Here is a 16,319-nt window from a genome sequence, read left to right on the forward strand (position 1 = left end):
ACTTAGCAGAATGCATCTGTCTTTGAAGATAAAGTGTGTTCTCTCTGATCCACCCCAAATGCTTCATGACTTCAGATGACTAGGCTGTGGCTTTATTCTGTCATATCCTTGCTCATTTGCTTCTTTTTCTTTTCCATTATTCCCAAGCTACACTGGCTCCTTTCCTCCCTCAGATGTTGTCATCTTAGATTCTGTCTTGGAGCTGTACTTGTTATTCCCTTCATCTACAATGCCATTCCTAGTATCTTCCTGTGACCTAGTGCTCCTTATCATCCATGTGTCAAAACAAGCATCAATTTCTAAGAAAGATCTTCCTGGACCACCCAATCTCTAGGAAGTCTGTATTTACTTACCCATTTCTTATTTTTCTATTGTTTATGGAATACCTATCACTCCTTTACTGCAAGTCTATAAATTCAGGGAACCTTTCTGATTTTATATATTTTAGGTCCCTATCACCACATGCACTGTGCCTGAGATATAGCTATGTAGTAGACAATTGGATCAGTCTGAATTCTCTGACTGTTAAGGTTGGATTATATATGCCAGGAATTTACTAGGGGAAACATCCAAGAAGAATAATAGAGAAGAAGCCAGATTAGGCTGGGAAATCCTGAGGGACTTTTGAGTAGGAAAGTTTTGGGCTATGTAAGTTCTGAGATGGTCTGGAATAGGCTGATAGAGAGAGTATACAGAAAAATTTCCCTAGAGCTGTTCTATGTTGGACCGAAATGAGCTGGTTCCAGGATCCAGGCTCTGCTCAGATAGTGATTAGAAGGATACTTCTGTTCTAAGTGGATGACTTCTCCGACGGTTTACAAATGCTTTCTAATTTCCTTTCCTGGCATACTGAAGCTCTCAGTGAAATGCTAGACATGTACGCTTTGGTTCCAAGATAAGCATCTCACCTTCAAAGGACTTGAGGAGACAGGCAAACTAAGTCAAGTTGTCATACTAGGAGGGGTAGGGACCGTGATGAGCTGGCTTGAGCTTCTCCTATCAATAAGGGATAGCTGGAATGTAGCTATAGCTTATTACTGCCAGGCAAGAAATCAGACTCTCTGCTACCAAACCAAGCGATGCCATGCCAGAAATCTGGATTTTTACATAAAATCTCCCCTGATTCTTAAGTGTTGGGAACTAATTAAATAGTTTTAAATACCCTGCAGACCAACATCAGCATGGCCAAGCAAAACATGCCTGTAGGATAATTTGGCCACCAATTTATAGTCTCAATTCTAGACCAAACTTGATGGGCAACATTCTAGATCTCTTAAAGTCAGAGTTGTGTTAAAAGCTTTGAAAACAGTTATTCTTGGAAGTGTTTTCTGAACCAGCTGATGACTGGCCATTTATGTCACTCCCCAGTGTCCTGGATCCAGAGAGCAAGGGATAGAAGAAACCATGAATATATGAGTCACAAAGGTCATGGGACTCAGAAGATGAGGTGAAGTCCCCACCATGAAATAGAAATTGACAGGTTTCTCTCACCAGCTGAGTGAGTAGGGATGACAGCAAGAGCAAAGCCAGGTGGATCTCACTCCCTGCCCAGAAAGAGAACAAACTGCCCTCAGGAGAGAAGAGTGAATTCCAAGGCAAATGTGATGTCCTAGAGCTAGAAACCCTAATTTGTTTGTTTTTAGTGGTATTCCCAGGATTATAAGTCTTAAGGGGAAAAAAATAAGAGCATTGCAAAAGTTCTTAGTAGCCTCCAGTGGTAGAAGGCTTAAAACAGTTACCATGAGAACAATATATAAGTCCTTCCCAGTAAGTTTTAATTTTGAACTTGCAGTAATAGAGTATATTCTTTAAAAATATATGACTTGTGGTGAACATTTTAATGAGGATATGAATGCATAAATTAAGGAATCAATTCCAGTGTTTTATTATGACTCTCATCTTCAGTTACATTTGGTTCTCAGTACCTTGGTGGTTCTATGCTTGGATTTTTAGAGGCTCAAAGAGTCTCAGTGGCTCCTAACAGACATAAGAATGTCCGAATGTTTTCTGGTTTTTACCAAATTCTGGAAAGACCAATCCTGGGATTCACATACTTGCCAACAAAATCATCACTGGGAACTGGTTTATCTTTAGGTCTACCAGTGGCTCCTCCGCACACCCCTTTTTCTGACGATACATTCTGGAACCTTGAGATTCTAGTTGAACAAAGTCCATAGTGTGCTTCTGAAATTGCAACCCTCCAAACATTCTAAAATCTTCAAGGTTTTGTTACAGGGTGATCGCCTTCTTCAAAAATGGTGTCTACAGTTTGACATAGGCAACTGCATTTCTGCAAGTCTTAAGGATGATCTGTGTTCTTTTTAATATTTTATTATTATTATTACTATTATTATTATTTTATTAGGTGCATGTCTGTGTCTATGAGTGTGGATGTACACATGAATATAGGTGACTATGGAGACCAGAGGCATTCAAGGTCCCTCAAGGCAATGCAGATACAGGAAGTTATGAGCCACCAAATAGTAGTGCAGCTAACTGAACTTAGGAGTATGTAAGAGAAGTATGTGTTCTTATGACCTCTTCACCCCAATTTCTTAAATGTTTTGTGAGAGCATTTTGTATACTTGTTGTACATAGAGCTGTGATTCATAAAGACAATTTAAGTGTATTATTTATTTTACCAAACTCAACCCTTTTCTCTCTCCTCTATCAAGTTCTCCCACCTTCCCATCTATATTTTGGGTTTATGTTATATGCATGCATGTGCGTATACAAAAAAATCTTGACAAAAGATGTAATATTTGTCTTTCCAAATCACCTCATTTCACATATGAGGTCCAAAGTCACATCCATTTTCTAGTAAATAACATAAGTTCATTCTTTATAGAGAATTAAAACTCCATTATAGGAAAAACTTTACATATGGAAAGCAGTCTTAAAATTCACACAGAAGTACAAACAACCCAATAAGAAAGCAATCCTTCTCAAGAAGAACAATGCTGCAGCTATCAAAAAGCCTAATTTCAAAATGTCGCATTCAAGCCAAGAATCCATTTTCTCAACTGTTGTTCAATATAGTCCTTGAAATCTTGGCTAAAGCATCTAGACATCAGAAAAAAATTAAATGAAGAGAAAAGGAAACATGAAATGGAGAAGTCATGTTAGGTCATATTATCCTATTTATTAGAGACCCTAAAGACTAACAGTAATAATAAAGATGCCGAGGGAAAAAAATCAGAAAAGCAGTTCCATTAACAATAGAAAAGATAAGAGAAAAAGAAAGGTAGAAAGAGAGAAAGAAAGAAAGAAAGAAAGAGCATAGCCAAATTAAAGTTCACTACAATTAAAAATTTTAAATGCAAAAGAAATCGAATAAGGGCTGGAGAGATGGCTCAGAGGTTAAGAGCAACACGTGTTCTTCCAAAGGTCTTGAGTTCAACTTCCAGCAACCACATGGTGGCTCACAACCATCTATAATGAGATCTGGTGTCCTATTCTGGTGTACATGCAGGCAAAACACTGTATACATAATAAATAAATAAGTCTTCAAAAAAAGAAAAGAAAAGACACTGAATAAGACACTACAGTTCACAGTGTCTAGACTTCACAACTCATAGATTGGCAGAATAGTGTGAAAATGGGTACATTACCAACTGATTGTATAGATCAATACAATCTCAATCTGTGCTGCTTGCTATCCTGCCAGCTAAAGCTAATGGTGTCTGGAAAGACAGAATGACAATTGAGAAAATGGTCCCATTAGATTGACCTACAGGCAAGTCTGTGGAGCACTCTTTTGACTAATGATTCATCTAAGAAGTTCCAGCTCAGTGTGAGTAGTACCACCTCTGGACAGGTGGCCTCTGAGCTGTATAAGAAAGCAGGCTTAGCAAGCCAGGGTGGACAAGCCAATAAACGGTATTCCTCCGTGGTCTCTGCTTCAGTTCTTGCCTTCATATTTCTGCCTGGAGTTTCTGTTCTGATTTCTTTTATGATAGACCATAAGATCTAAGCTGGAATAAACCCTTTCTTCCTGAGTTGCTTTCTGTCATGGTGTTTATCATAGAGAAAGAAACTTGGACAGGCAGACCCTCAGCAACCACAGGCTACATCTTCCAAAAGACCAGATAGGCCAGCCACCCACAAACCTTTCCCACTCTCTCATTTCCCTCAGACAGATACCCCCTTCCCAACCCCAGGCCATGCCTGCCAGAAGATCAGGTAAGCAGCCTCCCACTCTCTCTAGCTTCCAATAAATCCAATCCTCAGTTATGGCTCCCTCTGTCATTGCTGCATCCCAGCCCCCAACTCCAGCAGGTACCCATGGCCAACCATAGGCCACACCTTCCTGAAGACCCTACCCAACTACACCTGTCAGAAGATCCACATAGGCTTCCCACCCACAGACCTTTCCACTCTCTCAGTGCCCACCCACCCACACAATCCTCAATGCCCTGTCCCGTCCTCATCACTGTGTTCCAGCCTTTAACTTGGGCAGAAATCCTCTGCTTAACAAGAGACCACACTGACCACAAGAAGTCTATCTCCCAACTTGGAAGAAGACCACCTGCTTAACCACAGGCCATCCAGACAAGAAGACCAGAGAGGAAACAAAACACCCAACCAACAAAGACAAATCCAGAAAATTGGCCACCTAAACCTATGATCGTCCCAAGCCTAGATGCCTAGACTCTGGCATAAGAACACAATCAATAACATCCAGGGCAATATGTCACTACCAAAGCCCAGCTATTCTATTACAGCAAGCCCTGAATATTACAACACAGCTGAAGCATAAGAAAAAGACCTTAGAACCCACTTTATAGAGATGAGAAGGTTCCTTACAGAAGCAATGAATCACTTAAAGAAATTGAAGAAAGACAAAAAAAGACCCTGAACAGATGTGCTGTAGACTCTAAGGGACCACAGATGACAGCACAGACTACTATACCCAGCAAAACTTTCAATCACCATAGACAGAGAAAACAAGATATTTCATGATAAAGTGAAGTTTAAACAATATCTGTCTACGAATCCAGCTGTACAGAAGATACTACAAAGGAAACTCCAGCCCAAAGCATTTAGTTACACCCATGAAAACACAGAAAATAAATAATCTCACACCAGGAAAAAAAAAAAAGAAATCACTCTCTCCCTCTTTCTTTCTCTCTCACACACACCACCACTAACACCAACAACAAAATAAGCAGAAAGAATCAAATGGTATATACTCACTTATATCTGCATACTAGCCCAAGGGGCATGTCCCACAAAAGCCTTCACTTACCAGGAAACTGGGACAGAGGGGAAGGCATCCTATTGGGACTCTAAATGAGAGACGCATGGGAGAATAGCAAAATAAAAGGATATAGAGGGTCCTAGAAATCTACAAGTAAAACAATATGATAGGCAGATTTGGGCCCAGGGGTCCCGCTCAAACTAAGGCACCAGCCAAGGACAATACAGGAGGTAAACTTTAAAACCCTTCCCAGATCTAGCCAATGGTCAGAACATTCTCCACAGTTGAGTGGAGAGTGGGATATGACTTTCTCACGTACTCTGGTGCCTCACATTTGACCATGTCCCCTGGAGGGGGAGACCTGGTGGCACTCAGAGGAAGGACAGCAGGTAGCCAAGAAGAGACTTGATACCCTATGAGAATATATAGGGGGAGGTAATCCCCCTCAGGAACAGTCATAGGGGAGGGGAATAATGGGAAAATGGGGGGGGGGAGGAATGGGAGGATACAAGGGATGGGATAAACATTGAGATGTAACAAGAATAAATTAATTTAAAAAAGATTAAAAAAATTAATATTAACAATCATTGATTGCTGATACCTCTCAATATGAATGGACTCACTTTCTTCTAAAAAAGACACCCACTAACAGGATGGAATAAAAAATAAGATCCATCCTTTTGCTGCATAGAAGAAACATACCTCAACATTGAAGATAGATATTAACACAGAGTAAAGGATATCAAAAAGATTTTCAAGCAAATGGATGTAAGAAGCAAGTTGGTATAGAGGCATCCTAATGTCAAACAAAATAGTGTTCAAACCAAAATCAATTGAAAATTACCAAGATGACCTTTTAATTCTTAACATCTATGCCCTAAATACAAAAACTACTACAGCTTAAATCACACATAGAACCCCATACATAAATAGTGGGAGACTTCAATACCATAGTCTCATCAATGGACAAGTCATTTAGACAAAAACTAATCAAGGAAATAATGGAGCTAATAGACATTGTGTCTCAAATGGACCTAATAGCTTTTTACAGAACATCTCACTCAAACACAAAAGAATATGCCTTCTTCTTAGCATATCACAGATTTTTCTCCAAAATTGGCCATGTGCTTGATCACAAAGCAAGTCTCAACAGATACAAAAAATTGAAGTAACACCCTGTATCCTATCTGACTGCTATGGTTTAAAGCTGGATTGTAACAGCAATAGAAAGAATAGAAAGCCTACAAACTCACAGAAACTGAACAATTCTCCAATGAATGACTACTGGGTTGAGACAGAAATAAGAAATAAATTAAAGACTTCATATAATTCAATGAAAATACAATATACTCAAATTTATGGGCCACAATGAAAGTGGTACTAAGTGGAAATTTTATAGCTCTAAATGCCTTCATAAAGAAATTGTACCGATCTCATAATAGCAACTTAACAGCACACTTAAAAGCTCTAGGGCAAAAAGAAGCAAACACACCCAAGAGGAGTAGACAGCAGGAAATAATCAAACTGAGGAATTAAATAAATAAAATAGAAACAAAGACAACAATACAAAGAATCTGTAAAACAAAGAGTTGGTTCTTTGAGAAAATCAACTGATAGACAAACCCTTACTCAAACTAACTAAAAGGCACAAAAATCGTATCCCAAAAATTAAAAATGAAAAGGGGAACATAACAACAGATACTGGGGAAATCCAAATAATCATTAGGTCATACTTTTAAAACATGTATTCTACAAAATTAGAGATTCTAAAAGATATGGATAATTCTCCTAGTAGATACCACTTAAAAAGGTAAGTCAAGTTCTGATAAACAATTTAAACAGACATATAATCTCTAAGGAAATAGAAGCAGTCATAAAACCCCACAGAAGAGGAGGAAAACTTGTAGGAGCTAGAGGGATCAAGGACACCAGGAGAACATAGCCCACAGAAACAACTAAGTAGGGCTCATAAGAGTTCACATAGATAGAATAGTGACCACAGAGCCTGCACTGGTCTGTGTTAGGTCCTCTACATATGCATGGTAGTTGTTTAGCCTGGAGTTTTTGTTGGACTCCCAACAGTGGGAGTAAGGGGAGGTGACTCTGACTCTTTTGCCTACCATGGAACATTTTTAGTCCTACAGAATTGCCTCATCCAGCCTTGATATAAGGGTTTGTGCCTAGTCTTATTGCATCTTGTAATGCCATGTTTGCATGATATCCCTGGGAGGTATGTTTTATTCTGAAAGAAAAATGAAGGAGCAGTGGATTTGGGGAGAGAGAGGAAGTTGTGGTTGTACCAGCAGGAGTAGAGGAAGGGATGCCATGGCTACAATGTATTGTATGAGAGAATATTAAAAAAAAAATAAAAGTATCAAAAACAATGTGAGAGAGAAAATAAACTGGTATACCATCAAAATTGCAACCACATTATACACATTCATATTAAAAGCAGTCTTAAAATTCACTCAGAATCACAAACAACCCAATAACCAAAGCATCACTGAGCAAGAAGCTGGAAGTTATCACAAAGCCTGATTTCAAATTATGCTACAGAGCCACAGTGACATAAAGAGCATGGTGTTAGCAGAAAACAGATTTGTAGATCAACAAACAGCCGGAACTACCTGTTTTGTTTTTAAAGAAAACAACATGCATTGAAGAAAAAAATAGCCCCTTCAACAAATGGCGCTGAGAAAATTGTACATCCATAAGGAGAATGACACTCAAGTCCCATTGCTCTTTTTCTTTCTGCTGAAACTCTGAGTTGAATCTATCTGTCACAGTCACAACACAGCATCAATCATCCTGTGACCTTCGCGAAAAAGTTGGGTTTCTCAGCCCTTCCATTTCAGGCAGCCCTAAATCAGAGGAGACACTCAGTAAATCTCATTAAACATCCCCTTCTGATGGCGCAAATGTAAATGGTGTCTGCCTACGCTCCTTAAACCACTTTCAACTATCCAAATAGCTGGCAATGGCCATGCGGACTGGTTTGAAGAACAGCCACTACTGGAAGAGTTTACGTCATCATACCATATGACAGACCTTCCAGAAGAGGTCACAGTCCCAACCTTTGCAGGGTGAGGCAATGCCAGCCTGTGTGCCGGCCTGCACTACTAATGGTCAAAAGCTGTCAAAGACCTATGTTTCCTCCTTGCAGCAGGAATCCCACTGGCAAGTGAAATCATATTTTCCATGCTTATACCAGTCTACTCCTACTAAAAGTTAGTATTCACTTGCTCATGCATGTCAGATAATGCTACCATGCATGTGTCTGTATTAGAAGCTAGACCCGTGCCTTTAAAAAGCATTCATGGCTCTATAACTATATAGTCCAGAAAGATGTCCTACAACCCAACCCCAGGCTCTTGTTCTCCCTTCCTTCACTTGACAGATAATGTTTCGTGAAAACACTACGCCCAAATGCCTACATCTACTCTGTGCTTGTTGAGTTTCCCATTGTCAACCCCAATCTCTTTCAAGTACCAGCACACACAAGGCGGAGGGATTTGTTTTCATATGACCTTGGCACAAATTGATTCAGTGATTAACTTTTCTACAAGGAGCCACCACCACCCCCAGCCCCACTATTTCACAGTTTACTAACTTCTGTGTGCTGGATTTGAGAGACCTGCCAAGTACAGCATTCTTTTTAAGAAAAAAGAGAATGAATTCTGGTTTAAAAATTCCTCTACACAATCATATCCTGCTTTACTTGCCAAAAAAATATGAAATCTTTTGATTGAGACATCAATGGTACCATTAAAAACTCTCAAATAGTAAATTGTTCACTTTTCCAAATCTATCCTGAACCTATATTTGCCATCTATGTTTTTACCACAAGTACTCTGTTTTTTAAATCCTTTTCCAAATTGCATTGTGACCTGTCACCACTGAGCTATCCAGCCACTACCTGCTAGCTGACATCTGCTTGCTGCTATGCAGCTGCCTTTGCTGTAGCCCTGAGTTAAACATGACAGGTTATTATCGTGCTTGCTATTTGCTGCCATTTGCAATTGTCATCTTTTAAGACATGCTGTCTCCTTGGATCTCTTTTGAACATTTCTATGATGTGAAAAGAAATGACTGCAAAATAATAATGGCTCAAGTGTTATGGCTGGTGGTGGTTTAAAGTGAAACATCTGGGCTCGTTCAAATCAACCTTCCTTCTCATATGTCCTGGTTAGCCGTGACTGAAAGGCAAGAGGTTTGGCCAGGTGGCTGCTCCCAGGAGTTCCTGGCAAAGGAGTTTTCTTCCTCTGGGGATTGCGCCTCTGAGCTCCTTAAGGGTTGTAGGATGATATGGTAGAAGTGGATGTAATTCACGTCTTATCCTAACACAGCCAGGAAAATTATATTCAGAACTTCTGTTAGCAGGGCGTGCAGAGACAGACTACCCAGGGCTGGCAGGATGTGGAAAGCTGGAGAATCCAATGGAGGACCTCACCGCCATCTTTGAAATTGAGCAAGGGAAACAGCTCTTATCCTGGCTGAGGTCACAAGGTATTAGAGTTAGAGGTTACTCCCGCAAAGAGACTGCTCCTACAGAACTTAGCTTGAAGATTACCTCCTTGGAGAGACTTTCTCTGACACCAAAGGAAACCAGATATCCTTCTTTCGATGTTCTTGTTCATGCCACCTTACCCTTGCCTTCAGTGAGATTTTCCTGTGATTTATTATTGGAGTTATACTCCTTAACTGAAAGTATATGTGTGACAATAAAGATCCTTTTTGTGCCCTGTTCCATTTTAGTCACTAAACCAATCTTCAGAACAAGGGGAGTTTAACAGGCCATGGAGCCCAGTGCAAAGTGAAAGTATGAGAAGCAATAGGCACAAACACATTAAACATCCTTTACCAATCAGTTTCTCCCTTACAGATGCTGACTTGTTCATTTGCTTTCTAATGTCATTCTGTACTTTCACACTAAAACTCTACATTATGATTGTGGTGTTTAACTTTTTCATATGGTTCAATGAATCAAATCCAGACCTTGATGCATGATTAGCAAATGCCCTACTACTGAGCTACATTCAAATTTGTACTCTTTGTCTTTATAATGTAAGATACCAGCTTTACTTGTGCATATAAGAGCATTTAACCTGCATTTAAGGCTCCAAAATTATATAATCCATATATTGTAGTTCACATCCACACATGCATTTCATTCTTAACATGATCATGGAAAAAGTTGTATGAAGCTAACAGTTTCGATTCACTTCAGTCTACCAACACTACCTTCAGCTTGTTGACAGTAAAGAATTATTTAAAGGAGAGAGGGATGGAACTGTGCATTGCTCTATAGTTATCTTTACTTTTATTCATTTTTTTCCTCTTGAGAATGAGACTTTAATCAACTTACTGATATGAGGATATGCAATAAAAAAGAAAGGATATGAAAAGTTACCCTTTGTTCTTGTCCTTGGTTTGAACAAAAGGGATGATTTTGTTGCTGGAGGCTAAGACTGGAGATCTGGCTCAAGGGAATCCCGTAGGAATGGGCCCAGCCACCCACCCTCAAACAAATATGGTGGACACACAACTAAATTACCACAGCAAAGAAGTATGTATGGTCAATTAGCTTTAGTCAAAACATATGACTATTACCTCAGATTTGATTATCAGGAATCTTGCTGCCCCAGGAAGTATTTACTGCCTGGGGGAAAGTTTTAGTTCACATCATAAAATGTTTGTCTGTAAGCCTTGATCTTCCTGGAAATTGGGATAAGCTTAGAAAGAGAAAAATAATCAAAGGAAGAACAGAATAGGATGAGGGAATAAAGTCATTTAAGACAAGGCTAGTGCATCTTCAAGCTCCAGGATGCTGATAATTCCCCTTTCCCCACCAATCTCAGTAGTGGTCCCAGCACCATTGCTTTGTCTTTGATTTGAGTGTCACTGGTTGCCCATGGTTTGTGGATGTAAATCTGTGCTCATGGAGTACCATGAAAATGCTGTGTGTGAATGGAAAAAGCAAGAACTGTGGACATCCCTGTTTATTTTTCTATTCCATCATTGATTACAAAAGCACAAGATCAGTGAAACTTCCCAAAACTGCAAGATAATGGCAGAAGTGTATCAGACCAAATGTGAGTCACTTCTTTGCTTCACAAAGCCATCCCTGGTCCAAATTTAAGTGTAAGAGAGCACAGAGCATGGTGAGTAAGTACATACCTTTCTACCAAATGGAGATTATGTGGATAGTTCAGAGATGTCTGTCAATGAACTGAGCTGCAAGAATAACTGTCCACATGACTCAGAAAGTGAGAGGGAGGAAATGCAGGTTCAGTGTCTGCTCCAGATCATATTTTTTTAACTCTACTACACCCACTTCCTCTTAGAGACAGTGAAACTTAGACCTCTTCGTAACTCTCTACTGCTTCAGAGAGCATCAGAGTCTTGCAGTTGCGTGACAAAGAAATTTGTGTGCTAGAACACCCCCGACCTCTCTGTTATACCTAGCTACAAAATGCTCTGATTATGCCATGATTTTCACCACACCACTATGCTTTTGCTCATCAAAACTGTTCTGAGACTGTCTTCGTTCTATTTTCTAGTAAAGAAAATCTTCTTCCTTCTTTAAGACCAGCTGTCAGCTCCTACTTAAGGTAGTTGCTCAAGTGTCACTGGATTAAGAAAAGTTGACATTTATTTCTCTGAAATCCACATGAAGACAGGGAGAATTCATGTCCTTCTTTGTATTTCTCATTTAATGCTTATCCCTTGGCATGAGAATTTGTTGTTGACTTTACCAGATTTCCATATGTGGTTAGCCTTAGGGAATATTGTGCCAGGACTGTTTGTAAAATAACTCTGTTACAAGTTAACTACCACAGTCCAGTCATTACCCCCTTTGTTCAAGGAAAGCCGTCTTTATGACAATCTTATTCAAAGCAGTGGCTGTAAGAAAGGGTATGAACAATAAAGAAAAGAATATTAAAGTGGACTTGGAAATAAGCCACTCCAGGGATCATCTGGGCTCAGCTGTGCCTAGAGTACTTTGGGAACAAGCTATTTATAAAGTTATGGACAACAGATTACTGACTATGACACCCACATTCATTCTTGAAAACTATGACTCAGTTTAAAGTTGTGCACATGCCTAGAAGCAGGCATCTGGGGAGGAAGAAGTCACTCCTACCACAGATGTCATTCGCAGAGGCCTGGAGACAGTCTTCTGAGCAGTCAGAATTGTCCTCTACATTCTATAGGGAAATAATCCAAGGTGTTTAATATTTTCACCAAACATGGTGGTCGACCAACCATGACATGAGGTTTTAAAAAGGCCTCTCCCCGTGGGGCTTTGTTTGTTATTTACTTCTCATCTCAAGTGAGAATTGCTATAGGAATGAATCTGGCTTCTGTGGAGAACACACATTTAGTAAAACAATTTTGTAAATACAACAGATAATATCTTCATAAATGAATGACTTATTTATTTGGAGACTTTTCACTCATTTTCAAGATTTGATCATGAATGAAGTGTACTAGATTAGGTGAGGACTACAAAGGCTCAAGTATAAAAGACAAGAGATGAAATTTCCATAAGAAACAGAAGCCTGAATTTCCTTCTTACTTTTCTTTCATTCTTTGTTTCATCATTCGCACATAAAGTGATTTCCTCCTAAACAAGTGGGAGAACTGGTCTTCCATACCCAAGTCCAGTGTGAGTATAGAAGCTGAGATCCAGACCGTGAGCCAATTTAACTACTGGGTCATTTTCATTAGCTCTGGGCATGTAGTTCCTCCCCATCAGAGTGGTAACTCTGTTTTCGACCATGTGATTTCACAACAAGCCTTCCATTGTTCTTCCAAACCTGAGCACCAGGTATATGTAGATATACCAGCAGCAGAAATCACATGAAACCCACCAACTGGGTGCACAATGTGGATATCAGAAGGGGTGGCCACTCCTTACAATGCCTTCAAAACATATTTTAACTTCAGTGCTTTAAAACTTGGTAAGGGGAAAAAGAAAGGAAAAGAAAATACTTGGCTGAAGGCAAGAATGCTTTTCAGAAGGGGAACTCTTTTCCCAGGATGCACTGTGCAGACAAAACTTACTGCATCCCTTCTGGAAATGTGTCTGGAACCAACTTCCAAGATGATTAATAGAGCAAGTATTTCTCACAAGGGTCTGACCTTTGAGAGCACAGGCACAAAAGGCCCAAATATCCAGAGGAGGATAAAAAGAACAACCTCACAGGACACCCAAGCCCACACACTGACCCCTCATCAGGACACGGGGTGTGCACATGACCCCATCCTTCAGGGAAATCTGCCAAGAACCAAAAGACCTCAGAAAAGCTTCTCGTTATTGTAAAACTCATTGCTTGAGGAAGAGTTCCTTTCAAGTGATGGAAGTAAGAGAAGAAATGAAGGTGATTTTTAAAAAGACAAGCAGAAAAGATTTCACCAAGCCATGGGCTTCAAGTTTAGAAATACCTCTTAGATGTGATGGGTGTTTCTCCAGAGAAGGAGCTAAACATTGAAATAGATGTTTTAAGGATCTGTCTTTAAATCTTTATAACAGGTGTCTAAGTAAGCACTCATATTCCCATTTCAAAGACAGGAGGTTGGAGTCCAAAGGGTTGGAGAAGGTCGCAGATAGAAAATGCTGGTAATGCTGAGGTTCAGACCCAGTAGGCACATTGCAAATTTATTCCTGAAACACCATGTCAGGGTGTCTAAAGCTGAAGAAGAATTACAGAGGTGTTGTTGGGAATTGTCTACCTTACAACGAAAACACACTCTGGCTTCGCCAATCTGGTAAGTGAAGGCCTCTGCTAAATTCTTAAGTTTAGACGGTGATGGGTTTTATTGTGCCAGATGATTTATAGCCAGCTTCTACTTTTACCCATTGGTGTAAGGTAATGTCCATGTATTTGACTTCTTATTGAATAAGTGTTCTGTACAATGAACTATACTATAAGTGGTATGGAGTGGTTAGTTGTCTCAGTTTAGCTGTTCTAAAACTGAGGCTGTGACTACAGCTTGTATGTGATGGTTTACTTGGGAAGTAACTTTAGAGAGAAGTGAAGGGTTAAGGAGAATAGACCAAGGAAGGGGAAACAGGGAAGCCATTATGTGAATAAATGACAGAACAGCTGCTCATACCATGTAGATGGTACCCAGTGTTGAAGGCACCTTGAGGGGTGTATAATACACTAATTTTTGGCCTGCTTTGCTTGGCCAGGTTCCAACAGGTCCCCAAGTAAAAGTCAGGAAAGTCTCCAGGCAGGAAGCGGAGGTGTGCAGCATAGGCTTTGGGTAATTATTGTCAACTGTCATCAATTTGAAGTCTCATAGATCTTTTTGTTGAAACCATGAGATGAGGCTAAGAAGTTGTGACATACTGAGCCAGATGTCTGGTATAATACATTAAATGAGCAGTCTTTGCTCTCAAGGTAAAAAATCAATAGTTAATTAGAGAGACACTTATTTATACTTTAATACATTATTAGATTTAATAATTCAAAATTTGAAATACCATGAAGGAAAAGAACAAGTGCCATAAACGAGGCAGACAGGCAAGCTTACCTCAGATTGGGATGGTAAAGGAGGCTACATGAGGAAGATAACATTTAGTTTGAGATTAACAGGATAACAAGTGGCAGGGGGAGAAAGAAAGGTATGCAAAGAGAATGCCATGGAAGAATGGGTTCAGAGTAACTCATACCAACAGAAAGAAGCCCAACATGACCTACCAGAGTGGGGCAGTGGAGAGAGCAGGGAGAGATTCCTGGAGAGACAGGCAGTGGGATCTGGATTTCACTTTGGGAAGGAGATGAAAAGTCAGTAAAGGTGCTTTAATAGTTTGAATTTTCTCTGTGACTTTTATGAAAAGAAATTTGTGTTATGCAGTTAAGAGGAGCAGGCAAGCTTTTCTGAAACTACTGGGAAAAGAATTAATATTGCTGACTTAGACTATGGCATGACACTGAAGGGAAAGAAACTTGGGCATATTAGGGAGTCCTTTTACCTTCAGAGAACATGGTGGTGGCTCAGTTATGAGGCCAATGAAGATGGAATTTTAGGGTGGATCCCAATTTATTCATTCACTTAGCAAATATAAATATTGATAAACTCTGCCCTGACTTTTGAGTGACTTGCTCTTTAGTGGGGAAGAAAGAAAAAGTAAACAGATTATTGTGGTAGATCCATGCTAGCTCTGCTTTTCATATGTCATTAAAAGCTAACACACTCAAATTGCATCCACCTGTCCAGATGACAAAAAATATATTGTACTAGAAGATTACTTCCCAATTACCCAACATTCCCCAAAGGAATCAACTGCCAGATGTTCTTTTCTCTTCACTGCTCAGTGATTTATCTCACATCTATGTAGACATATGGGGTCTAGAAGTTGTCCCTCCAAGCAAGAGAACCACTCGATGGGTCAGAATTATTCAGGGTAGGTAAAGCAGTGTCCCCAAGGTTGGTTCCCAGTTCTAATGTTAGAGGAGAGGCAACACAAGAAAAAATGCCCTGCGACATTTATGTGTGCACGCGCGCGCGCACGCACACACACACACACACACACACACACACACACACACACACACACACCACAGAGAGAGAGAGAGAGAGAGAAAGATAGAGAGAAACACACAGAGACAGAGATGGAAACAGAGGAGAGATAGACAGAGAGACAAGTGTTCTTGGCATAAAGCATTGATGCCTCTTTTGCTTTTTGTCAAAGTCCAAAGCCATGACATCCTACCACAGTTTTGACTCTGGTGGCATTCTCACCATTTCTGTGTAGTCTTCCCAGACCCCTGCTGTGCGGATGAGAGGATGACCTTGATGAAGCCAAGGGATGTCCCTTGAGCTTGCTGGATTTCAGTCTCTATGTCTCTGACCATTTCCTTGTAGGTAACTCCATCTGCTGTAGAACGTACACTGTGTATTGTCATGAAGTGTCATCTAGCACCTCCCAACACAGCCACCCCAGATTAAATTCAGAAAGAGAGAGAGAAAGATTGCTCAGAACACTGCAACCTTAGAGAGCCTAAAGGTCTCTTCTCTTTCTCATCCTGACTTGGAGGCCAGAGGAAACTGAGTATTGATTTTTTTTCTTCTGAGAAAAAAGTCATTGTGCTGAGTTGGTGTTGAT

This window comes from Acomys russatus, chromosome 2, assembly GCF_903995435.1.
Source record: "Acomys russatus chromosome 2, mAcoRus1.1, whole genome shotgun sequence".
Classification (NCBI taxonomy): domain Eukaryota; kingdom Metazoa; phylum Chordata; class Mammalia; order Rodentia; family Muridae; genus Acomys; species Acomys russatus.